A 26,799-nucleotide genomic window follows, 5' to 3' on the forward strand; every position below is an offset into this window, starting at 1 on the left:
CAACTCCCAGCATGCCCCAGCCAGCCTGGCTGGGGCATGCTGAGAGTTGTAGGCCTTTTTCTGTCTAAACATACATAGGATTGCACTGTTAATCATGTGTGCTTTAGTCATTTAATCTATTGATTAAACCACACCTCTGGTTTGTCATTACAATGAGCATTGCTGAGTAAGTTTTGTCTGACCAGAGACAGAAAATAAATGCAAGCTTTACATAAGATTAACAGGTATCTTCTTGTTACAACTAAAGCAGGCAAAGTAGGCAAAAGTGAAACCAAACCCAGCACCCCAACTCCCTATACGCATTAACCATTTAGTGGCTTTTCAACCAGTTTACCCTCCATACAGTGGGTTTGAACTAATGGCTGTTGCTCATTTCAACAAGCAGAGACCACAGCATGCGCTCTCATGTGATCTCCTGTGCTCCCCACCACCACCTTCCCCTCTCCACCAGCAATACAGCCATGGGAAGACTGGAAGCTTCCAGTTCCATTTTAGATTAACCACAGTTTAGCATGTTGTCCAAACCCTAGCCTGTGGTTGATCTTATCTATGGTTTGTTCAAACAAGCCAGCTTTGTAAACCAAAGTTTGAAGGTCACTTGTTTCAACCAGCCATAGTTAAGATTAACCACAATTCGGCAGGTTCGAATGACACAACAAGTTGCAAGTGATTAAAAACAGAAGTGAAAGCTTCCAACTACTCCTTGCGGCTGTGCTGGTGTGTGTGTGTGTGTGTGTGTGTGTGTGTGTATATATATAATGCACAAGCCTGAGGCTTGCTGGGCCTTATACTTGCAACTATAAACTGGCTTAACACAGGGATGTAGAACCCATGGAGGTTCCACATCCAGCCTGCAGAGCTTCCTTGAGTTTCTCTAGGGGGCAGGACTTGGATAAGTCCCTTTCTCTGTGCTGAGAGAGGCAGAGAACTCTGTGCCTCTGTCGGCACAGAAAAGGCAAAATGGATGGGGAGAGGCAATGATGACAATGAGGTGGCTTGTCACCTGGTAGGGGCAATTCGCCCCACTTACTCCATTCCACTTCTGCACCTCTGGCTTAACAATGTGCAAACTAGCTCACTGTCTTGGTAGATGATGAGAATCTAGAGACAGAAACAGAGTTTCTGTTACCATCCCATCTATCTGAGCACCACAAACATCTGGTATTAGAAGCATGGCCTTGACAGGTGTGGTTCCAAGGGCATGGAACAATACCCTATGGAACTGAGTAATTGTTCCTTTATGCTTTGCATTCCAGAAGGGCTATAAAGACATACTTTTTCATCAGACCTTTGGGATTTCTTCCTAGAGCACCTTTGACTGGCTGATACATTTTCTTGTTATTTTATTCTGTTTTTGATTTTATCATTATTGTGTGTGTGGTGTTATAAGCCACTTCGAACACAGGCTAGAAAAGTGGAATATAATTCATTTTAAAAAATGAACAAAGAGGCAGAAAACTGAGTGCTTTGAAAGAGGCTGTGCATGTGTTTAGATCAAGGTATACTCCCCTCCAGAGGAGTGCTTCTGAGATTTTAACTGGAGGAATACATGTAAGAAATGGCACTTGGAATGGAAAATCCACATGGATTTTCTGGGAAAGTCTTATGTGCAAGAGCCAGAAGGAAACAAATATTCAGTTGACATCTTTCCTGAAAAATTCATGTGGATTTTCATTCCTGACATTTAGTTTTCTATGGGTATTCCTCTGCAGTAAGCATTCCCATTTGCAAAAGCATTACTGCTAGTATGTTTCACTTACCCCAAAGCCATTTCTAAATTGCCAAGTACTTTTCATTCTTTAAATTGGGTTCTTCCTTGCAACAACCCTGTGAGCCAGATCACTATCATCACTGATTCATAAGTGAGGGACTCTCAAGATAAGGGGGGGGGGGTGAGAGAGCCTTTCCCAAGGTCACACCAATAGGTTCATTGCAAAAATCAGATTTCAACCCAGGATACTCAGATTCCAGCTATTGTTGCTATGTTGGAACCAGCCTTTCTTGGAAGAACATCCCATTGATTTCTTTGGAACTTGCAGCAGAACTAACATCCCAGTAAGTGTGCTTAAGATCTGGTTTGTGGGGTAACAGGACTACAGTAACTCTTCCTGTCAAGTTCATAGGCAGCATAATTGTGACCAGGCTTACTTGCTCTCTGTGTGAGCGTATGTGCACACGTATGCACGCACAGGGCAGGTCTCATTTAAAATGTTGGGAAGCACATAAAAGTGGGGATTTGGCTGTGCTATATTCAAATTTATCCTTCTCCCCATCCCCAAAGCTATAAAAATGGTCTTTATTAAAGGTCAAACTAGAGATCGCTGGACATCTGCTCCTGTCTCAAGCCTGGATCATCATCAGGATCAGAGCTGGACTGGGAGCAAAGTGCCTGAGAAGAGAACGCAGGGAGGTAAGCCAGGGAGGGTTCCACTCAATACAAAAATCAGACCCTATAAATGTGATTGCTGACTTCAAGTCTTATTTGACCCTAATAAAAATATATAATGAGTAAAATAATAAATGCTGGCAAGGTAGCTTTCTCTTATATCAAAGCAGCTTTCTCTTATATCAATAAAGACCATAAGGACTGCTAAAAGTGTCAGACCAATATCCTATTTAGCTCAAGACTATCTACTGGCAATGGTCAACCAGATTCCACAGAGGAGTTTCTGATGATAACACTCATTCCCTATTATCATTTGCCAGAATCTCATAATATAGAGAGCGTGTTTATTGCTATTGCGGCTGGCAGCTACCAGTAGCCCCACCCTGTCAATGGGACTAGTCTGGGTAGAACTACAAGTGGATATTGCCCTATTTATGCCATTGTGTAGATGTTTTTATTGGGGGACAGCATGCAGAAGACACACTGAACATAGGTTTTACATTAGAATCATGGATTCATTTAAACACAAACCCATTTAAGCCCTACATATGTAAATTCCCCAAGGCTCTGACTTGAACAGTGAATTACATTCCCTCCTGTACCTCTCAGATAACCAATGCGCTCCTTTTCTTTGCCCTGAAGAGAAGCATCAGCAGAGGTCCAGGGGATCAGGTTTGTTTATTTTATGCATCTGATTTATTTCACTCATATCCCCCTCTTCCTCTGAGGAGCTTACATGAGATTTCTGGGAAGTCTCCAGTCCAAACATCGCACAGTCCAGGCCTGCTTAGAGTCAGCAGTAGAACTGCATCTTGTGTCTTTGGGCCATTCTCTTCCTAGCGCACACTAGGGATGATGGAGAATTCAAGACAGACTAAAATGAGCTCGGATTTCTAAGAAACCGTCCCCCTGAGGCTGCACGGAGTCCGCAGTCTTTCAGATCTTTTTTTTTTTTTACTTTCCCAAAATGTACGCATATTTATACATAGGAAAATATACAAGTTTCTGCTGAGACTGGTAAATATACATGGGGAAAAGTTGAATGGAATCAGGGGACAATATGCTAAATGTTACGTACCAAGGTAAATTATGTAAATAGTTGCGAACCCTCTTATGGAATTATTTACATATTTTTCTGCAGAACAAAAAACGAAAAATTCAAATCCTTCTATGAATGGATGACAGAACAACAGGCAACTGACAATCCACCCCAATTGCTGGGGAATGTGGGTGTTGTTGCACTCATGTCCTGCTTCTGGGTTCCTGATCGACAGCTAGTTGGCCACAGTATGAACAGAATGCTGGACTAGATGGACCTTTAATCTTAATCCGTGAAACACAGACAGAGCAGATTTTACACAATCCGTAAACAATCCTAACGCACACACTTGCAGTTCTTCAGCATATGCCAGAATCCATCTGCAGACACAATAGTGATTGTTGCACTACCCACACAATCCATGGTGCGATGACAGTGCAAGGTTGCTTTGTGCTACAATTACAGGTTAATTATTGGAAGACTTTCCCCAAACATCTGCTTTGATGCTAGAATACTGAACTTGGAGATGCTTCCATGCAGACACAACTCTCATCCATTGTGTCTGGTGCACTGAAAAGCTTGCATGAATTAAGTGTGTCTGAGCCTTAACTCTGTTTCTTTGGCACAGTCTGGTTTACAGGTTTCCTGTGACCTGAGGTGCTTCATGCAAAGCTAACTGTACGTGCAAAGCCATGTCTCCTCCCATATCTGATGCAGCTTGAAAGTCCCAGCTATGCCAGTCTCCAGCTACTATGCTCCCAATTTGCTCTGCAATCAAGCTTCTAATATCAAGGCTTAATCTCTCTTAAAGGGTTCCAGGTTCCCAGAAGCTAGGTTTTTCTCATGAGTGTGAAGATCACAAGCTCTAAAAGTTGAAACAAAAACAGTGTTATCTCCTTTTTTATTCCCTTCTGCTGTTGAGATATTATCCAATAAAGAACTAAGACAGAGGCATGAATAGCTATAATTCTTTGCCAACAAGAATGTTACGCATAAGCTAAAGAAATGGCATATGCTCTTAGCCACACTCTGACATAAAGAGCCCACAAACTCAAGGGGGAATGTTTTGATGTCCATATGTTGGCCAGAATCCACCAGCTCTACCACTAGAATTTTCTCAAAACCAGTCCTCAAAATTCCTGGTACAAATTACCCCACAGAATTTAGACAGCTGGACTCATCCATCTCTGGATCCAACGTGAGAATGGTCAGACCATGAAGCTCAGGGATGATAGCAGCAGTGGTTGGGAAACAACAGAAACATAGGGTGCTTCCAGATGGACAACTCCTAGTGCTACCAATCAAAAGGCCTTGTGTTGCTATTCCACCTTTCCTTCCTTAACAGATTTAAGGAGTGGGAGATGGAAGAAGTGGAGGGAAAACACAGGAGGATTACAAATGGAAGATGATGGTGTCAGCACCCCCTGTAAAATTCTGTGAATGAGGCAGTGGGATTGTACAATAAAAGCCTCATCTGGATGCACCCATAGAGGCAGCTCTATGAGAACACCCCCAGTCCATAAGGTATTAAAAATGGTAAGACAGTGTTTTAAAAGTAACTCCTTCATTATCAATTGTTTTGCTGACTGATGTGTTGCTATTTGTTTTTAACAAGTAGAAGGTAAACAGGCATTTATTTATTTACTTACTTACTTAAGAAAATGTATATACGACCCTTCATTAGAAAAAATCAAGGCAATTTTGCTGTTGTTGTTGTTGTTTTATTATTATTACTATTAAGCTCCAAATGATGTCTCCCAGTGGTTTCATATACAAGTCAAATGATGGGACAAGATAGAATCCTGTAGGACACTTTAGGCCAACGGTAATGGAGTCAGTCATGGGGCCGCGGTGGCTTAGTGGTTAAGGCGCTGAACTGCAGACTGGAAGGTCGGCAGGACAGCAGTTCAAGACCTGAGGGCTGCGTGACGGAGTGAGCTCCCGTCTTCAGTCCCAGCTTCTGCCAACCTAGCAGTTCAAAAGCAAGAAATTGCAAGTAGATAAATAGGTACCGCCTCGGCGGGAAAGGTAACAGCGTTCCGTGCACCTCGGTGTTCAGTCATGCCGGCCACATGACCACGGAAGCGTCTTTGGACAGCGCTGGCTCTTCAGCTTAGAAATGGGGATGAGCACCGCACCCTAGAGTCGGACACGACTGGTTGGGGACACCTTTACCTTTTTTTTACATGGAACCAAATGGTTATCCCCCAGCACCTCCTTCTGAACACGACCGAAGGAACAATACCACTGCAAAACAGCACTACCAAAGCCCAGCTCCACCAGGCAATCCAAGAAGATACAAAAAGGTCAATGGTATGAAAAGCCACTGAGAAGTCCAGGAGAACTAATAGGGTTGCACCCCACCCATCCACTTCCCAGCATAGGTCATCCACCAAGGTGACAAAGCAGTCTCAGTCCCATATCCCAGTTGAAATGAGTCCAGATAATCAGTATCAACCAGAGGCATTTGGACTTGTAACACTACCATCTTCTCTATCACTTTAGCCAAGAATGGTACGTTTGAGACTGGCCTATAGTTAGACAGATCTCTTGGGTCAAGCGAAGGTTTCTTTAGTAAAAGTCTTATTACTTCCTCTGTTAAGCAAGTGGGAACAACCTCCTCCCACACAGAGGCATTATTCACTTCCCTTAGCTACAGTATCAGTCCCACACTGGCTGATTTAATCAGCCAAGAAGGGCAAGGGTCAAGTACACAGGTGGTGGCCTTCACTACATTCAATACCTGTCCACATCCTCAAGATCTACAAGCTGAAAAGAATCCAGCACAACTGGACAAGCAGTTGCCAAGGTTCCATCAATCTGACCTGCCATAATATTGGAATCCAAATCAAAGAGAATCAGAGTGACTTTATCTGCAAAGAACAAATTGTTCACAGCAAGCCACCGACTGCTCCTACTCCCCTTTTCCAGCATCCTGGTGAAGAAGGCCTCAGACGGTACATAAAAGCATCGCCGATGTATTCTGTTGGATACAATGGTGGAAGAGAGCTAAGCTTTCTTTGCTGCCCTCACCTCACCTATTGGCCTTTAAATAGTCTTTCATCTGTGCCTGGTCAAATCTGTCCTGAGTTTTTCTCCAACGGTACTCTAGCCAATATCCACACTGTTTCATTGCCCTCAACTCTCTGTTAAACCAGGCAGCTGACCTGGCTTTACCAAGAGGGAGAGCGTGCTTAGAAGCAACAGTGTCAATGGCTCGGGGCCATTTCCATATTCCCCAGATTGGTCAGCACTTTGACAGCACCACCAACAAGCAAGGCAGGAAATTTCACAACCGCATTCAGGAAACCAGACCCATCAGGCACCTGGGGCAGACCATTTTAACTAGTCCTTCACCCTGTGGAGATCCGTACCTGTAGCCAGTCCAAAGCTTACCAGATAGTGATCTGTCCATGACAACGGAGTCAGATATAACTCCTCCACCTTCAGAGTACCAACTCCACCAGAACAGAATACCAATCAAGTGTATGCACAGGGCCAGATACTGGTTGGGACAGGTCCATTGTTGCATAGCAGATATGAAATCCTCAACCAGTCCTGACTAAGTGACCTCAGTGTGAGTGTTTAAATCCCCCCAAACAAGAAACCTAGGGTGGTCCAGCACCAGCCCTGAGATCTCCCCAGCTAGAATCGCTACACTGTCCTGGCCACCCAACCACAGTAGCATGCACTCAAAGTCAATGAACGGCTGGATGGAGCATAAAAGAATTGCAATAATATGATCAGTATAAAACAATAAATAACATACTAATTAAAACAGCAGGATAAAACTCCAGAATCCATAAAAAGTCTGGAAAAATAAAAGGCATTCTTTCTGTCACATAAAGGATAACAAGGTAGGTGCCCAGTTAACTTTCCTGAACAGGTAGTTCCACAACTGAGGTGCCATAGTTGAAAACACCCTCCCCCTGGTTGCTCCCTGCTTCACCTCTGATGGTGGGAGAACCTGAAGAAGAGCATCAGCCGATGACCTTAACAACTCAGCAGATTGATTTGGGAGTAGGAGTCCCTTGAGGCGCCTGGGACACTCACCCTTTAGGCCCTAAAAGGTCAGCACCTGCTTCTCGAACTGGGCTCAGAACCAAATTGGTGGCCAGTGAAGTTCCTTTAGTACTGGTGAGATGTTTTCAATGAGCTGTCCCAATTAAAAGTCTATCAGCTGCATTCTGTACTAGCTGCAATGTTTCAACTATCTTCAAGGCCAGCCAGAGAGATATTGCACTGCAGTAATCCAACCAGGACGTTACCAGAGCATGGATAAGGTAACTGTGGCCAAGCTATCTCTGTCCGCTTGAGGCTGCAGTTGGTGCTCAGACCGAGCTGGTAAAAGGTACTCCAAGCCACTGAAAACACTTGGGCCTCCAGTGTCAGAACTGGATCAAGAAGCACCCTCAAACTGGGCACCTGATCCTTCAATGGGGAGTGCAACCCCATCCATCACAGGCTGAATGCTATCGTCCCAGATCTGTGAACTACAGAGAATCTCCATTCTGTAGAGCCAGCTGTCATCAGCACACCACAGGCACCTATCAAGTTTCTAGCGTACTCCTCTCCTTCAAAAGAAGCTAAGGCTGTAATCTTGCACATGCTTATTTGTAAATCCCACTAAATTCAGTGGGATATATTTTTGTGTAAACATGTATAGGATCAGGCTGTAAATCCACAAGTCTGCCTTAAGCATTTCACCACTCAGGCTAAGCAGCACAAAATTATACTGATGTGTTAAGAGATCACCATCTCTAAGATTATAGATAAAATGCTTGTCGGGGCTGCTCTAATCCTATACACGCTTACCTGAGAGTAAGTCCCACTGAACACAACAGGACTTACTTATGAGTAGATATGTATCAGATTGCACTGTTAATAGTTCTTGATGCTGGTGGCTATTAGCTACTGCACACATATCCAGCCAGTTTGAACAGGGCTGAAAGAAACAGTTTGGCAGTGTGATAGGAACATAGCCAGCAAAGGAGAAACAAGCCTGAATTTTGGAAGAGCCTTGGGAACAGGCTCCAAGAGTGTACTGTCCTTGAGGTTGCCAACCTGGTGACCTCAATATGTTTCAGACTACAACTCATATAAACCCCAACCAGCATGGGCAATTGTAAGGAATTATGAGAGTTGTAATTCAAAACATCTGGAAAGCATAAAGTTACCTATCCCACTTGGTCTCCCATTCTCTACCTTAAAAAGAGGAAGGTAAGACAAAGACATAATAAAGTCTCTAGTACTGTTTTCTCAAGAGAAACCTGACCTTGTTCAAGGTTGCCCCCCTGAAACTTCCTACTGGCTCAGGTATCTGAGGAGCGTGTAACAATGCATTCCAATGGAAGAATTTGAGGGTTCCACCCACAGAATCCAGCTACAGAAAGTTATGGTTGTTGTTTAATGCAGAATTTCCATGAGTGGAGGAATGATGGGAGTTTTTCTGGGTGCAGGGTGAAAGAGGCAAAGCCTCTGCATCATCTCCCAAGCAACAAGAAAATCACATCTGTGGCAGCTGCACATGATGACGTTATACAGGGACAGATTGCTTACCTGTAACTGTGGTTCTTCAAGTGGTCATCTGTGCGTTCACACATATGGGCTCTGCGCCTGCGTGGAGCCTTGATCTGGGAAACTTCTAAAGCTGAGAAACATTTTGGCAGGAACCCTCCCCCGCTGTCCCAGTGCACATGTCCGGGCGGGTTCCCGCCTCTTCCCTCAATTCTTCTTCGATCGCCAACTGTGGTGCCTCATTGGGAATCCTCATCCGTTTTAGGACTGCATTTTTGGCTGTTTAAGCTAAGATTTTATTCTATCTATATCTTTCCTATCATTCGTCATCCTTTTATTTGCAACCCCCCACTTCCCCCTCCATGCCATTTCTAACCACGGGCAGGATGGAGGAACCACTTACTCTGGGGAGATCTCTTACACTATCCACAGCAAACAAGTTGTCCAAAAAGGCTTGAGTGCCTAAATCTACAGAACCGTAGAAAAAGAAGAAAAAGAAGGAGAAAGAGGGAAGAAAGTCGTATGGGGCACGTTTGGGGGGTCTTCCCCCACTGCCTCTGCTGCTGAACTCGCCAATACCGACAAGATCCACGGCGCTGAGACCTGAGACAGAGGATGTGTCAGTATTGAGGACTGACCCTGTACATATGGCCTCTACATCTGAGGGTAAAATTCGAGATTCCACTCAACCCCATGAGAGAGGGCAGCATATCACTTTACCTCCATACTTACTTTGACACCGGGAATCGCCCGATTCTAGATCTTCATTTTACCATCCTTGGGACCATGGAATGGAGCCCACTTATGCACCCCTTCCTCGACATCGATCTCGATTCCCAGTGTCGGATTGGGAGAGACGCTCAGAGTGGTCGCTTCCTCCCAGACCTACTTATTACTGGGATGATTGGAGGCACAGGCAGAATGATCATTTCTATCCTTACATGGACATGGATCCACGTCGCCCTAGATCCATACCGACAGCGACTCTATCACGTCCCCCTCCAAATGCAATGCCTCAGTCTCGATGCCTAGGCAATCCTGAACCGCTTCAGCAGATGCCACCACCATTGCCACCAAGGGCAGCACAGCCTTCAACAAGACGCTCTTTCAGCACATTCTGAGATGCGGGGGGAGGATGACCCTTCTCGACCAGGGACATCACCACATTCTGCTACAGATGATTATCAATCAGATTCTTCCTCATACTCCTCGATTGCACCATCAGTTTCCTCTCTGGATGGAGCAGAAGGCTCGCAAGGACCCAATTTTGCCTCTGAAGATTTCTCCGAGCAAATCTTGAGAATGGCACAATCCTTAGGGACAGAAAAAGCAGCAACCTCTGGAATGTCTGAAGGACCCGATGTTTGATGTAGTTAACATCGACACATCGATGCCAGTTGCTATCCCTTTCCTGCCAACATTGTTACAAACTGTGAAACAATCGTGGAAGGCCGCAGTGTCTATGATGCCTACTTCAAAGAGGTTGGACAGCATGTACAGACTATTGGAAAAGGATGCTGAATTTCTGTTCACACACCCACGTCCTAACTCAGTCATTGTTGAGTCGACACAAAGTTGCTCACACAAGCAGCATTCTGCTCCAGTGGTTGAGGAGGGGCGCAGATTGGATCTCATGGGCTGCAGGATTTATTCGTTGGCGGCTTTAAGCCTCAGAGTTGCTAACTACCAGACAAGGTACCAAATGTTTTTGTGGGGAAAAATGGGATCACTTTGTGACCATTTACCAGATGACCAGAGGGAACTAGCATGGGTGTTCCAGATGGAGGCGACTCGTATAGCAAGACATCAGATCAACGCTGCACATCATCAGTCAGATTGCGGAGCTAAGACAATGATTGGTGCAGTTGCCTTTTGGAGACGTGCCTGGCTTAGGTCGGCTGGGTTGTCCCAGGAGGCCAGATTACATATTGAAAATCTTCCATTTGACGGTGCTGGTCTGTTACCGTATCGACATGAAGGACCTCTTGTACTAAGTCCACAAGCACTTTTGCTCGATCCCATGGAAGGAAAGCTTGACCTTGAGTGGAATCTAGAACTGCTCCTATGAACTGAATTGTTTGACTCGGTTCTAGGGAGGCCTCCTGATGTTGGCGTAAAGGCCTAGGGCATCTAGGAGTCCGTGAGAGACACTGAGCAAAGAAAATCTCGATGAGAGAGGGCCACTAGGAGCCAATCGTCAGTGTAAGGGAAAAGAGTGACACCCTGCAACCTGAGATGGCTGCAAAGTTCTAATCAACTAAGGTTTATTTGGCAGTGACCTCAGCCTCGCATGTTCCGATAGGAGGCTTTACTGTTTTTTCACATCCCCATACTTGGTAGTTTCTTTGAGGAGTAAGAAATCTTCGGCCTCCAGGTAAAATCCCTGTTCGAAGTTGGAGTTTGTCTGTAATTCTCCAGGACTTAACAGTTAAACCTTTTGGGCCTCTAGCAACAGTGAATCTCTGACTATCTTCTTGGAAAGTAGCCTTTTTGATTGCAGTAACCTCTGCCAGGCGGGCTAATGAACTGGCAGCACTCAGAGTGGATGAACCTTACATGGTCTTCCACAAGGATAAAGTTGTTCTTCGCCAAGACATGGAATTTTTACTGAAGGTAGTTTTGGCTTTTCGTGTCAATCAAGACATTGTCCTGCCTGCTTTCTTCCCAACCCTGACTTTGGCATTGGAATCAAGGTTGCATGCTTTGGATGTGAGACGGGAGTTAGCCTTCTATAAATCTAAAATGGAAGTTTTTTGCAAATCACCTAAACTTTTTGTGTGCTATGGGAGAAAGAGAAAGGGGCTTCCGCTGTCGGGTCAGAGATTGGCCTCCTTGGTCACTCACACTGTCATTCTTGTTTACCAGTTGGCAAACCTAGAGCTGGGTAAGGTGACAGCGCATTCTACAAGGGCCATGGCGACGTCACTAGCATTTGACAGAGGTGTCTCCATTCTGGAGTTGTGCTGTGCTGCCTCCTGGGCAACCCCATCAATGTACGTATGACATTATTGTCTGGATGTGAGGTCTCGGGCAGACTGCTATTTTGGCTGTGCTGTCCTGTCGCCAGTATTACATTAGGAAACTGACCCACCTCTGGTAAGTGAGCTTGTTATTCGCCCATATGTGTGATGCACAAAGACCACGAAAAAGGTCAGGTTGCTTACCTTGTAACTGTGGTTCTTCGAGTGGTCATCTGTGCATTCACACAACCCACCCACCGTCCCCGCTTCAATGTCATTATTGATGTGTGTTTTTCTTGGTCCCGAAGTGATCTACTTCTCATGGTTCCGAGGCCACATTTGGGTCTCATTGAACTGAGGGAAGAGGCAGGAACCCGCCCAGACATGCGCACTGGGATGGTGGGGAAGGGTTCCCGCCAAAATGTTTCACAAAATGTGATGCACAAGGACCACGAAGAAGAACCTTCTGGAACACAGAAATGGATGCAGAGATTGCATAATGTTACAATAATGTTAACAGTCCAGGTGCTTGACAAGAAGCAAATCCATACAAAGAAATGCTAGAAGTTGATTAGAATCCAAAGCAAGGCATCTTTCAAAAGGCAATGAAAACTGCTAAAATGTTAGGATGAGATCATTCATTGAAAAGTATGAAAATGACTTTTCACTGATAGGGTAAAAACACTTTCCCAGATGTTGTTGGACTCAGTCAAGACTGATGAGAGATGTCAAGCTAATGGGTTCTTCTGCCTGCTGTCTTTGCATCCGCTACAAGTGCCAGCCAGCTCCCAATTCGCTCTGTTGATACCAGAAATCAGAATCTAGCCTAGGGACACACGTACATGCATTTTTGTGTGTGTTCTAAGAGACTACAAATACTTTGAACCACTGGCAGCAACTGCTACCCTGGCTTGGGTGAAATTGCACACAAATCAGCTGTGTGTTCACAGCACACAGACTTGCCCTATTGCAGCAATATTGGAAGGAAGTGGAAACAATAGATGGGGAAGAAGAATTCAAAAAGTTATCCATGTTTCCCATTTGCAAAGCATTAAAGAAATGAAGTATGTGATGGGTGTGGGGAACTATACCCAGAGCTTTGCGTACTTTGCAATGAAAAGGAATTCCAAAATTGGTAAGTGGAACATATTATGCAGCTAATCAAAGGACTACTGGACTGACATGCAACCACCCCAAAAGTTCTGTACTGCCGCAGGTTTTACCCTGAGAGCTGCAACAAGGGACCAGCCATGTTTCTGCAAACCTTCCAACTGTCCCACTTTGGAAAGGTGGTACCCGGTTTTAAACACTGACACCCCCTTACTCTTGCTCTGAAATCTGTCTCCCAACATTACTTGTGCAACATGGTGGCTAACAGACTGATCTACAAATCAGGAAGTCCACAATCAAGACCAGCCCTACCATTAGGTGCCTGCCTTAGGCAGTGGATGCTGGGGGAGTGAAATGAACAGTGGTGGCAGCCCCCTCCTCCCCCACAGCTGTTCCCTGGGCTTTCCCCTCTGTTGGAGGACACAGTTGTGTGTACCATGTTTCCCCTCAAATGTGGTGGAGGATTTTGTCTCTCTACCAGTGTTGAACTAAGATTTAACTGCCAGACCGATCAGTATGTGGAATGGCGGGGTGGTAGGGGGATCATCTTGTCCTTTGTCTCGTGTAGCAAAATCTCTTGAGCCAGCCCTGTTCATAGATCAGATCTCATGTCTGCCATGAACTCATGAGGTGCCCTTAGGCAAGCCACTCTCTCAGCCTCAGTCCTCCCCCACAATCTGCAATATACAGGTTAATATTACTTATCTACCTTACAGGATTGACATCTCTGAAACACTTTGAGCTTTGTACAAATGGTAAATATTATTCTGTTCAGTTTTTGCCTTCCAAGAGTTTTTCTCTTCCTGTTTTTGTATTGGCAATTTATAATTACATACCATTTTTATTTACAAAAACATGCACTCATGAAAATAGACTAATATACAACAGTAAAAACAGATTCGGTGGCACCATGCCACTAAATACCAGCTGCTGAGGAAAAACAACAGTAGATGGGTACTGCTGTCATAATCTGTTTGTGAGCTTCCCAGAAGCATTTGGTTGGCCACTTTGGGAAACAGGATGCTGAACGAAATGGTCTGATCCAGTAGGGCTCTTCCTATGTAATCAGAGGGAGAAACATTACAAGAGCTGCGTTTGCTAAATCCAAGCAAAACACATTGCCGACATCTTGCTTCCTGTCCAAGCTTTGCAAAACCTTAGCTCACTTTTATCTTAGTTAAGATAACTTTGCTAAACAAGTGCCACTAAAGATTTAGAACTTATATCCAAGCAGACTTTTGAAAGACCTTTTAATGAGAGTTGTCACAGCACAGGTTTAACAAAATTTCATAATTTACTCCTTACTTCAGCGAGCTAAACAGGAAATGCCTGTATTAGATTACAAGCAAAATGAAGAATAATGCTGAAATTTACTGAGAAAGAATCCAAATGCTTTCCACTGACACAGCACTCCAGTTATTAAAAATAAGAGCTACCCCTCCACCTTCATCATCTTATAATAATGTTAGGCAGACAAGTCCTAACAGAAATACTATTGATATATATAGTAGATGAACTATATAAATGAACTACACACACACACACACACGCACACGCACACACACACACTATATAGCAGATGAACGATAGTTATTAATCATTTCATTGTACACCATTTGACTGGTTAACACTTTTCAGTTACTGCAATTTTCATCCAAAAACAGCAACAGCTATTCCTCAACAGGCACAGCCATTATTGTACCAAATGTTTTGGGGTTTAAAAAGAAGGAAAAAAAGAAGTACACAGGTGAGGAAAGCTCATTTCTAAACAAGGCCTCTGGCACTGACAACTTCACCATGAAATGCCAGGTATGTCAGAGAAACGGAATTATTTGCACTTAAAATATTACTATTTTTAAAAATCTTGTTTAGTGGGGTGGTTCTTGCCTTCAGTATCAATGGCTACTAGTCCTGATGGCTATGTGCTACCTCCAATACCAGAGACAGTGAGCCAATGTACACCAGTTGCTGTGGGACATCGGTGGGAGGGTGTTGTTGCGCTCATGCCCTGCTTGTGGGTTCCCGGTTGACAGCTAGTTGGCCACTGTGTGAAAAGAATGCTGGACTAGATGGACCCTTGGTCTGATCCAGCAGGGCTCTTCTGATGTTCTTATGTTTTTACAGAACATATAAAGGACTTTATTTCAAGGAAGATCTTTCTGACCCTGCAACTGAAGTCCTGGACAATCCCTTCTGCTCTGGCACAGCAGAAGCAATGTAAATGGTGAGAGTGAGTGCGTACACAATTCCACAACGTAGGCCAATAATTAAACGCTCTTGTGTTCAGTTAGTTGTGTCACCCATTGAACCTCACACCCAGAAAGAACCTCTTTCTCTCTCTGTTCCAGTAACAGCAGGAAAAGGCTGCTTTTCCAGAGGCTTCACACACGTCCAAACGTCACGGCCTCAGTGGAATTTGGATGGAGACCACAATTGGATTTACTCACCTCCCAGCAAAATATTAGGAGGCCGAATTAATTTGGGCAGGCTATCAAATTGAAGAAAATGTTCCATATTAGCATATTTCAAATGGAGGCAAATCCAGCAGCCTAGAGAAAGAGCAGATGGAAAGCGCAGGGCAGGCACACGATTCTACATCTGCAATCAGAGGTGGGGAAGGCACTTTTTATAAAAGTCAGAGACAGGCCCTCAGGCTTGTTCCTTCCTGATAACAAACATGAGGCAGCACTCAAATTACAAGCAGCAAACTGAAAAATGGTTTATCACGGCTCTCTCTCCCAGAGGATTTTTTAGCACTGAAGTTTGGTGAAACTGCTAAGGGTCTTTAAAGGGGGTGTATACTCCAAAGCAGGGGTGGGCAACTTGTGGTCCTCCAGCCTTTTTGGCCTACAACTCCTATGATACTTCTCCATTACCTATGCTGGCTAGGAATGATGGGAATTGTTGGCCAAAACATCTCAAGAGCCAGAACTTGCCCACTCTTGTTCCAGAGGTTTTGCCCTGAGTGCTAATGTAGCTAATCGTTCCACCAAGCACTGTCACTGAGCCTTTAACAACAGCTCATATTTGTGTATCAAGCTGCTATTAAAAGGCACAAGACATTTCTTTTGGTCGGCAATCCTTCTTAGCAACCTCCTCTCATCAGGACAGATAGATAAAAGAAGCATTTAAAGGCTGCGTTTCCTGCATTGTTTCAGGGCATGTTTATGGGTGAAGCAGAGACTCTATTCTCATCTATTTTAGTGACTGCATGTACAGAACCACTCCAACATGCCCTCAACAGGGAGTGATTTGCAGCAGAGAATGGGCAGGCAATGGTGTGTCAGCCCCTTCTCCCATCTGCTGTTCCTACTGCTTCATTTTATTACCACCAGGGTTTCAGACCCATGATTACCTCACAAGCACAGGTCTGAAATCCCACAGAGGGAAAAATGACTGTGGGTGGGAAGAGTTGCAGGTTAAAGGTGGTGGAAGCCTAAAGATGCTTTGCAGCAGAGAAGCAGAGATAGTGTAACGGGTAGTTTGGCCCTAAGACAACTATTGTAAGCTGGTCATAACACTGAAAGCTGCAGTCCTGTACATACTTACCTGAGAGTGCATCCTACTAAACGCAGTGGGTCTTACTTCTGAGTAGACTTGCATAGGATTGCACCGGAATTGACGATAGGCTGCTGAATACCCACCATCTGATCCCAAAAGTTTACATATCATCTAAGTAAGGTGCAAACTGCAATTGCACTGGGAACTGTAAGTTGTTTACTGTCTGAAAGTTCCCTTGGACAATTCAGCAATTATATTGCTCAGAGTACTTCTGAATTCTGTTTTGGACATCCAGTGTACAGGTGTCTATATGCCATTGGGACTGGAAATATATTTTTCACTTTAATATAGTAGATTACAATCACACTTATCTTTAGTGAGTGTATTATTGTATTGATCTGGGGTCTGTCACCTTAGTTTCCTTTAGATTACCAAGATGAAACAATGCCACTTGTGCAATAAATAAACAGTTTATTGATAGAAAGTGGATGCAGAATAAAAGTATAAAGAAAGCTCGCACTTCTCATCAGAAGCTGTCACATCTATCTGGGTCCCCAAGATAGACGAGAAGTAGGTCCAAGGGCCATAGGTTTCTCCAGGTTGGTAGCAAAGCCAGCAGACTGGTTTTCACAAGTCTCTCCTTACTTCAGGAGCTGACAGAGGGAAGGGGAGCTTTCCTTCCCAGGGGAAGCGAAACTTACGTCATCTCCCAGGAGCTGACATCATCCAGCTGTCCACAACTGCTTCAAAGTGAAGTTGTAAATTATTAGCCTTTGTGAGAGGCCTTCCTAATTAACTATAAAGCTGCCGGCTAGGCCGAACTACACAGGTCTCTAGGTGGCTGCCAACAGCATATAGGAATGCTGTGAAGTCCACCTTATTGCTCACCAACAAACTCACTACAATTATCATATATTATAAGCATTTTATCAAATGCTTATCTTTTTATCATTTTATCACACACACACCTCTTGAAACATCAAGAACATCTTCAGTTTTCTAGGAGTATCAGTAAGTACAGCTTTAAGCACACTTTTGCCGAGTTACAACAAGTTTCTACTGAATCTTCAACTAATTAAATGTAGAGACAGGCATGACTGTATTTTACGTGTACCCACCGCCACCATGCCATACAAAACCTACAGTAAACAGGCCTCCTTTATTTCCTTTTATTGTTTGTAGGATTTCTTATTTGGAAATCCTATCCCAAATTCCAGCTGAGGATAATGGGGAATCTTTTGTAGATGGTGCTCCACACTTTAAGAAGCACATCTACCCCCGCTCCCTCCCTCTCTCTCTCTCTCTCACACACACACACACACACACACATATACATACACACACAGTTTCAAGCAACTTTCCAAGCACCTGTGGCTGCCAAGTCAACTGGTTACTTATAATCTTAGGGCCTCAGCAATACCATATTACTCTAGCCCCACAGACTCAGCCTGCGCAATCTGCCACACTCATCTTCCAGTCATCGGTCATTTCTACGTAATTTTAAAAAGATCATCTTTAACAAATCCAAAAAAATTAATGATCAACATGAGGGCAGGGGAACCTACCTGGAATTTATCAAATCTTCATTCCAATTATCACAAACAAAACAGACCTCCGTTCTTATAATATTATTATTAAGAACTAGGATGCAAACATTCAAGTGTCTAGCTGACACCAGATCAGCACGAGGCCCTCCTTTCTGGGCCCCCATCAGTTAAGGTCAGATTGGTCTGTACAAGGGACAAGACCTTCTCAGTGGTGGTGCCATGACTGTGAAATTCTCTCCCTGGGGAAATTCACCAATCCCCCTCTCTTCCTATTTTTAGATGGCCTTTGAAAACCTTTTTATTCCATCAGGCTTTTTATGATTGATTTTATTCATCTTGCTAGCTTTGAGATTAGATCATTGCTGATGTGTTTTTACTCTGTTTGATACTGTGTATATTGTTTTAATTTTATGTAATTTTAAGCAGGCAAACATTCACTATAGCCGTAGATGTAACAAATTTTAAAAGCTTATCATTATCTAAATGGCTCAGAGAACATCTGGAATGGTGAATTATCTTACTTCTGAGAGATACTTAAAATATATAAAATCTTGGATCTTGTGTATTTAATACTGTTATTAGCCATGCCAAACACAGTACTTTGACAAATAATTTGCCTAACCTACTTCACTAGTTTGTTGTGAGAATAAAATGGGGGAGGGGAAGAACAATGAGCTCCTTGGAGGGAAGGAGAGATATAAATGTAATGATATATTTTTAAACATACTTAATAAAATAAAAATAGCATCCTTAAATGGTAACACTTGTATTTTTCCAAGCAAATTTGACTGGTTTTGCCATAGGACACCTTTCTTCCAACTCTTAAGCGCAACTACTCCCTTTTTGAGGTACATAGTGGTCTGAATTGCTGATTGAGTGTGTGTGTGTGTGTGTGTGTGTGTTTGAGAGTGGAGGGGAGTCTCATCTTGGGGAAAGAGGTTGAATTAGACATCCTTTTGTGATTCCTTCCAATTTTATGATTCTGATCCTAACACTATGTTTACATTTTACAACATTTCAGGTCAATCTACTATTGTGAGCTTCACTGCACCACTGTTTGGATATACATCAAAGCAAGTACACAGTTGCACCAGTCAGTATGTGCTCAAAAGCGAAACAAGAGAGACAGAGCACAGTGTCTTGGTTAGGCCTGAGGAGATCCAGATTCAAAATGTCATTTAGCCACGGAACTCATTGGCCAGTCTTTGGAGGAAGGGTGGGATATAAATGTAAGAAATAAAGTCCAACCTTGTTAATTCATCTTGCATCTCACCATCTCCAAACAGTTGTGTAAACTGACTGCATCTCATGGAGGACAGGGGGTATTCTAATGGGACTTGTGCAATTCTTGGGGAGGAGACTGAAGAGAAAACCCAAGTATTTTCATTTTCAGACAGACTGCCCCGGGCAACAAAATAAAAAACTAAACTTGGTCTTCCAGTTTTCCCCAAAAGATGATCCTACTTCCTTATAACTTTGTGCTTTGACTCCTCTCTGGTTTCATTTGCCATCCTTCTCCTATATCCCTCCCTGCATAATAATTCCTCTTTTTAGCAACAAGTTTCTGAAAAAATAAACCCAGCACCATTTTTGGCTGCTTGGCCCAGAGCACAGGACATCACAAGGCCATGAAGAAAGCTAACAGCCCCACCGCCTAACAAATGCATCGCCTTCTGGCAGAGGCCTGGCCAAAAGAAGCTAAACTTTGATCAATGTTAATATCCCGTTGCCCCTTTAACGATCTCTCGCTCTCTGCTGGGCCAGGACTGTGGTAAAAATAAAATGTCCTGCCAGACAGCCTTTCTGAAAGCATGTGGAGACGTTTTAGAAAAGATATAAACTGGGATTCTTTCCCCTCTCAGTTTCTCTTTGGTTACCAGTGTCATTGGCTCAACGCCTTGCTTTGCAGCAAATGCCATGTCTGTGAGAATGCCAAGAGCTTAATTTGGTTTCACTAAAACACGCCGAAGATTAGGGTTTTTTTCTTCTCGTCTAGGTTGAAACCTAATATTTGTCTTGTTTCAGGGATGTCGGAACTGGCTTCAGTTCCTATCCTACCAAGTGTTGGCTGGTTTGGCCTGGGAAGCTGAAATTGTAGACCTGGAAGCAACTGCAAGAAGAAATTCTGTCCTCCAATCAATTTGGGTCCGTTTATAAAGTTTGAAGGCCTAGTTGTTACCCATTAAATGGCTTAAGGGAAATCTCTCAGTTGGAACCTTGCATTCATTATATCACACGCTTTGGAAATTCAGTTTGAGGAGGTGAAAAAGCATATCCTGGTCCTGATCTTTTCCCTTGCACAAAGGCAGTTAGCATTTACTTATATAGCATTTTAATATGAAAAGTATTTGATGTTATTTTGCTTGCCTTGTTCAGTAAATGGTTATTATTCCCATTTTACAGAACAACAAGAAAGAGATAGTAGTAAGCTGCAAATACACACACAATTTCTTCACAGTGAGGGTAATTTGAGCTAGTGAAACAGCTTCACAAAAGAGGTGCTGGAAGTTCAGTGATGAAATAGATGCCTGGTGTTTTACTAGGCCTCTTTCTCACAGCGTCTCCAACCAGATGTTCAGAAATACACTCAACAGCTTATGCTGAAACAGGAATCTGATATTTTGGAAATTCCTCCTCTTCTTCCCCTGCCCTCACTTAAAAGTGATTGCACCTGTAATCTCCAAGTGTGCATAATTACCAAAGTGAGTTGTTGGGGAGTCCCTTTGGGAGTCATCCCATTCCCCTCAAAAACCCTACTACTCCTTAATCCTAAATGCACAGAGACTGTGGTTATCTAATGGTTAAGGAACTGTGTTCTGCATATGATCAGAGGAACTCTTTATTGTTTTCCCTACATGCTTCAAGGCTCTGGCTTGGCACTGACTGAGCCCCAGCAACAAGTCAAGCCCTATAATTAGTTAACTGTTACCTACTTTTTTCATTATGTAGAGCATATGTATAACTAGGGATGGGGTGCTAATGGTTGGAAACCAACCCCTCTTCAACTTATCAGCAGGCCATTTAGGAGAGGAAGGGGGATCCATGCTTTGGCTCACTGCTCCTCCCTCCCTTTATACTTTTGCTGGCCCTGGGTTATGCAAGGATTGTTTAATCCACCCACAACCCCTGCCACCTGGGTCCACACGACATGACAAGCCATGGCTTTGTAAATAATTCAGTTATTATAAAATGGCATGAATCTACAGGCTCTCTTCTCAGACCTGGGTGGTGCTGCCCCTGGAACTGCTCAGGGAAACAGGAAGCACAGAACAATAATATATTTTTACTAAGGAGCACCTTTGAATTTTCTGCCTTAGTGTCAAAATGTCTTGGGCCAATCTTGTCTTTGGGCATTAACGAACTGTGGAAATAGGGAAGACAAGGGGGAGCACATCCACAGAATAGGCAAGAAAGAAGAGCCCCAATCTTTCTATGAAAGGGGCAAAACAGTCCCTTAAATAAAGTGGGGAGGGAGAAACGATGGAACCAAGAACCCACAATTAGTATGCCAACCATCACATAGACCTCACCAACTCCCTGCAGCTGCTAGCCCCACGTGCATAGCTCACCACCCTTTTCCTCAGCCATCACTGAGTTTTCTTGTTCTAACATCCTGGCCTCATTAACTTCAGCACAGAGGTGAAGCTATTTATGGAACATTCAGCAGCACCAGGCGAAGTCCCTGACTTTTCCCCTCCGCCACCCAACATGGGGAATATAGATCTTATTTTTAAACCTGCTGGTTGTAATTCAGCTGCAGTCGATTTCCATGCGGGAGCAGCACAGAGGGCCAAGGCCAACGCAGCTGCCAGGAAGCCTTCCGTGCAAGGTGAGACGATAACACACAGGAGAGGCAGGCATAAGGTGCTTTTCACTGATCCACAACATTTGCGCTCAAGGCGAGACTACACATTATACCTTGTGTTTTCAAACACATGTCTGCCCATTAACATGAATACAGAGGGGTCATTTTCAGAGAAGAATCAGCAGCCAGCATGTTTAACCCTTACAGCACCTGCTAATTCTCCCCCTTCAAATTCCTAGCTAATTTTTCCCCAGTAGCCAAGCGTCTTCTGTTCGCAGAAGACATTTTTAGTGAAAGACGATTGGCAGACACAGGAACTTGAAAGCTTTGCCCATCCTGCCTGACAGTATTCTTCTCCAAATGCTCCCCCTTCTCTCCTTAGTATTATGGGTTACTTTGCTGGAGTTACAAAACCACGAGTTAACAGCCTGCATGAATAATACAGAGATGTCCACTTCAATGTAGTGAAAAATAGTGTATTGTTACATCACAAAGGCACCAAAAACAATATAGCAAACTCATTAAAATATCAATGAGCAATGCCTAATAGGACAAAATGTGTAAACAGACTTCTCATTTTTGCAGAGTTGAAGGTAGTATGAAAGGGGGAACCACAGCTCATAGTGTGGACACTCTCCACTTTTGCCTCCAGTAGAATCATAGAATCATAGAACAGTAGGGTTGGAAGGGGCCTACAAGGCCATCGAGTCCAACCCCCTGCTCAATGCAGGAATCCAAGTCAGAGCATCCCTGACAGATGGCTGTCCAGCCTCGTCTTGAATGCCTCCAGCGTGGGAGAGCCCACCACCTCCCTAGGTAATTGGTTCCATTGTCGTATTGCTCTAACAGTCAGGAAGTTTTTCCTGATGTTCAGTAAGCAGATGTTGGTTTTGATTTCAAAAACCTGTTTGACCAGAGGCAAAAGGAATGTGATAAAAAGCATCTTTTATCAGCTGAGGTTGATAGAACAGCCATGACCCTATCTGGACAGAGATAGCCTGGCGACAGTTATCCATTATTTGGCAACCTCCCAGTCGGATTACTGCAATGTGTTGCACATGGGGCTACCTTTGAAGACGATTCAGAAACTTCAGTTCATTCAAAACAGAGCTGCTAGGTTACTAGCTAGAGCTGGTCAATTCAATCATGTGATGCCAGTGCTTCATCAGCTGCACCAGCTTCCAGTCCATTTCCGAACCCAATTCAGTGTTGGTGTTGACTTTTGAAGCTCTAAATGGCTTGGGACAGAGTATTTAAAGGCATGTCTCCTCCCGCATAGACCTGCTCAGACCCTTAGGTTGTCTTCAGAGGTCCTCCTCCAGGTGATCCCGCCAAAGGAAGCTAGGCAGGTGGTTACAAGAGAGAGGGCCTTCTCAGTGGTGGCACCTCACTTATAGAACAAGCTCTCCAAAGAGGTTTGCCTGGCACCTACATTATTATTTTTCAGCACCAAAGACCTTTCTTTTCTCCCAGGCATTTCAGAGACCTAGTTCTAGGTTATGGTTGTTTTAGCGATTCCTGTGCTGTTTATTGCTTTACATTATATTGTATTTTATTCTTTTAAATATTTGTATTGTATTTTATATTTTTACCTGTTCTATGGCATTTTTGTATTTTAACTGTAATCCACCCAAAGAACATTAGTTATTGGGCAGATTAGAAATGTAATAAATAAACAAATAAATAAATAAATTTGTTCGCAGGATGGGAAGTGATGCCTTTTACACACCATTTTCAAATCTCTGAATAATCTCCAGCCCATGTCTTTGTGTGATAAAACAGCAGAACCTATATACTGCTGTGACAATTCCAAAATCTCTATGAGATCATCAGCAGAGAAATTAGACATTGCTATGCCTACTTGCTCCAAAATAAGCAAGGATAACACATGGATTTGGGGAGGAAGGCAATATAGAAAAATGGAGCATGAGATCAAAATTTTAATCATCATTCTTTGTCTTTGTGATGTAACAAAATCTATGCCCTTGTTCAATACATTATCTAGAACAGGGGTAGGCAAACCTCCAGATCTTTTGGCCTACAAATCCCATCAACCCTAGCCACCATACCCAATGGTGAGGGATGAAGTAAGGCAGATGGCTACCAGGAAGAGGGCCTTTTCTGCTGTGGCACCCTGGCTGTGGAATGAGCTCCCTAGAGAGGTTCGTGTGGCATCTGCTTTACTCCTTCTGGCGCCGGGTGAAGATCTTTTTAATCTCCCGGAATTTTAGCATTTTAGCTTCCTAGTCTTTTGGCTCTGGTGTTTTAAATCTGAATTTTAAATCTCTTCATTGCTATTAGGTTTTATTCTGGTTGCACTGTTATATTGTGGTTTTAAGTGTTCATATTTTATATTGTCTTATGCTGCACTTTGTGGTTTTAATTTCTGTGAACCACCCAGAGAGTTTTGGCTATTAGGCGGTACAGAAATGAAATGAAATGAATGAATGAATGAATGAATGAATGAATGATGGCAGCTGTAGACCAGAACAGCAGGGGGCTTATGAGCATCATGGGTGGATCCGATAGGACTGCGTCCTAACAATCTCTTAAGTCCTTGTGTTCTACCCACCCACCGAGTCACTCAAACATTCAAAAATTAAAAAACGAGGAGGGGGGATCACTGCAGTCCTGTACAAAATGTCTGTTCAAAGCATATGCAAATAGTTTTGTGAGTGACTCCCAAAAATGTGCACATGCAGCGATTACCTTTAAAATGCACATGGATCAGAATCACACTGAAACTGGAAACTTGTCCATGCTTTCTGTGGAAGTACAGTTAAAAAGAAACATTTACATTTATTTACAAAACTGACAAACAGGAATGGCAAAGTGCTGGATTAAGTGGGGCAGTTTGTGTGGGTGGAGGCAGAAGAGGTGGGAGAAGCTTGGGCAGATGACCAGGACTGGGGTGGAGCTTGGAGCATCATTAGTTTCCTATGACAGGCAACCCAATTCATAATTGGGTTTGGCTAACAAAGTTGTTTTCCAACCCAAATTGGATCTTATTCTGGTTTTGGTCTGATCCAGCAGTATTCTTATGTTCTTCGAATTGGGCACCACAATTAATGCAGTTCAATTAGCAGAGGTACCCAGAGCACCATCTGGTCCAGTTTTATTGCATGCGTTTCAGTTGTTCAGGCCCAAGGATGTGGACAAGGTGCTGTCAGGAGTGCCCTAGCGGCCTCTTGCAGTACACTCCAATAGCCAACTCAAGACACAGACAAAAGGATTCTTTTCAAGGCTTTAATCCTTTTACAACTTAATGACTCTTTCAGATGCTAAACACCAGTGACTAAGCAATGAACAGCAGAGTAGCCTATGCTCCGGGTAGGCAGTTTATCCCCGTTTGAAGGAGAATCACTTGAAGACCCTGAACTTATGGGCTAGGGAGAGATCCTCCCTCTTTCCCCTGGGTCCACGGGAGGCGGCCGTTGCTTGCACGCCAAACAGGCGCTACACCTCCTTTCCGCACCCTCCATCGCTCATCGCTCCCTGCGTCTGCGTCGAGTGTCTAGCAAGCCCCCCTCCCGCACTCTCTCACTGCCCGGGTTACTATCTATCTCAGGAGTGCCGGCAGGAGGAATCTCTGCCAGCTGCTGTGCCTGTGAGGGATGAGCTGGCTCCTCTCCCACGGATTGCTGATCTTCCTCAGAATCAGAACTGCTCTGGGGTTCTATCGGCTCAGTTTCCACCCTGACAGGTGCTTGGCCAAGTCCAGCCAACCACCTGTGAGCTTGACCCTTCTCCTTCGTGGCTTATTACATCTAATAAGGAGGGGATATCCAGCTGGATCCAGGAAGTTGTAAATTCCTCCTTGAGAGAGGGAGTGGTACTGGTCTCTTTAAAAGGGGTGGTAATTAGGCCACTCCTGAAAAAGCCGAATGTTAATAACTATAGGCTGGTAGCCAACATCCCCTTCCTGGGCAAGGAGTGAGTGGTTGCTGGACATCTCCAGGCACTCTTGAATGAAGCAGATTATCTAGATCCATTTCAAGCTGGCTTCAGGCCTAGTTTTGGAATGGAAACTACCTTGGTCGCCCTGTGGGATTACTTTTGCCAGGAGAGGGACAGGGCAGGGGGTAAGGCCCTGTTGATTCTCTTGGACTTCTCAGTAGCATTCAGTACCATCAACCATGGTATCCTTCTGGATAGGTTGCCTGGGCTGGGAGTTGGAGGTACTGCATTGCAGTGGTTCCGCTCCTACATGAATGGCAGATTCAAAAAGTTGGTGCCGGGGAAGTATTGCTCTGCGCTTTGTCAGCTATGCTGTGAGGTTCCACAGGGCTCTATTTTGTCCCCCCATGCTGTTTAACATCTATATGAAACTGCTGGGGAAGGTTATCCAGAGGTGTGGGCTGAGGTGTCATCAATATGCAAATGAGACCCAGCTCTATCTCTCCTTTTCATCAAATCCAGGTGAGGCAGTGGTTATTCTGAATCAGTGCCTGAGCACAGTAATGGACCGGATGAGCACCAAAAACTCTCAATAGTCTCAATCCAGACAAGACAGAGGTACTGTTAGTGGATGGTTTGTCTGCCTAACTAAGTGATATTCAACCTGTTGAACAGGCTGCACTCCCCCTAAAGGATCAGGTTTGTAGTTTGGAGGTGCTCTTGGATCCAGGACTGTCACTCAAGGCACAGGTGGACTCGGTGGCATGGAGCACCTTTTATCAGCTTAGGTTGATATTCCAACTATTCATTCATTCATTCATTCATTCATTCATTTCATTTCTATACCACCCAATAGCAGAAGCTCTCTGGACAGTTCACAAAAATTAAAACCAAAGAGCACACAATAAAACAATACAAAATATATAAAACCTTAAAACCACAGTAAACAATACAACCAGAATAAAGCCTAGCAAAAGTGCAGGGATTTAAAATACAGATTTAAAACAGCAAAGCTAAAAAGTCTAAAGAGCTAAAAT

The 26,799-nt window shown here is 43.9% G+C and overlaps 1 protein-coding gene across 2 annotated transcripts in view; it reads right to left on the minus strand.

Annotated features, from left to right (window-relative positions):
- The window catches only part of COL8A2 (collagen type VIII alpha 2 chain), a 241,444-nt gene that overhangs the window by 139,906 nt on the left and 74,739 nt on the right, over nucleotides 1-26,799 (minus strand). Inside the window, exon 1 of one of the 2 annotated variants that reach the window (XM_084815981.1) lies at nucleotides 9,675-10,217. The exons of the other annotated variant lie outside the window; for it this stretch is intronic. The gene's annotated coding sequence lies outside the window, so the exon portion shown is untranslated. Of the gene's footprint in view, nucleotides 1-9,674; nucleotides 10,218-26,799 lie in introns of those variants that run through there. 2 annotated transcript variants of the gene reach the window in all.

This window comes from Heloderma suspectum, chromosome 10, assembly GCF_057233095.1.
Source record: "Heloderma suspectum isolate Gila_16-S chromosome 10, 16-S_ref, whole genome shotgun sequence".
Lineage (NCBI taxonomy): Eukaryota > Metazoa > Chordata > Lepidosauria > Squamata > Helodermatidae > Heloderma > Heloderma suspectum.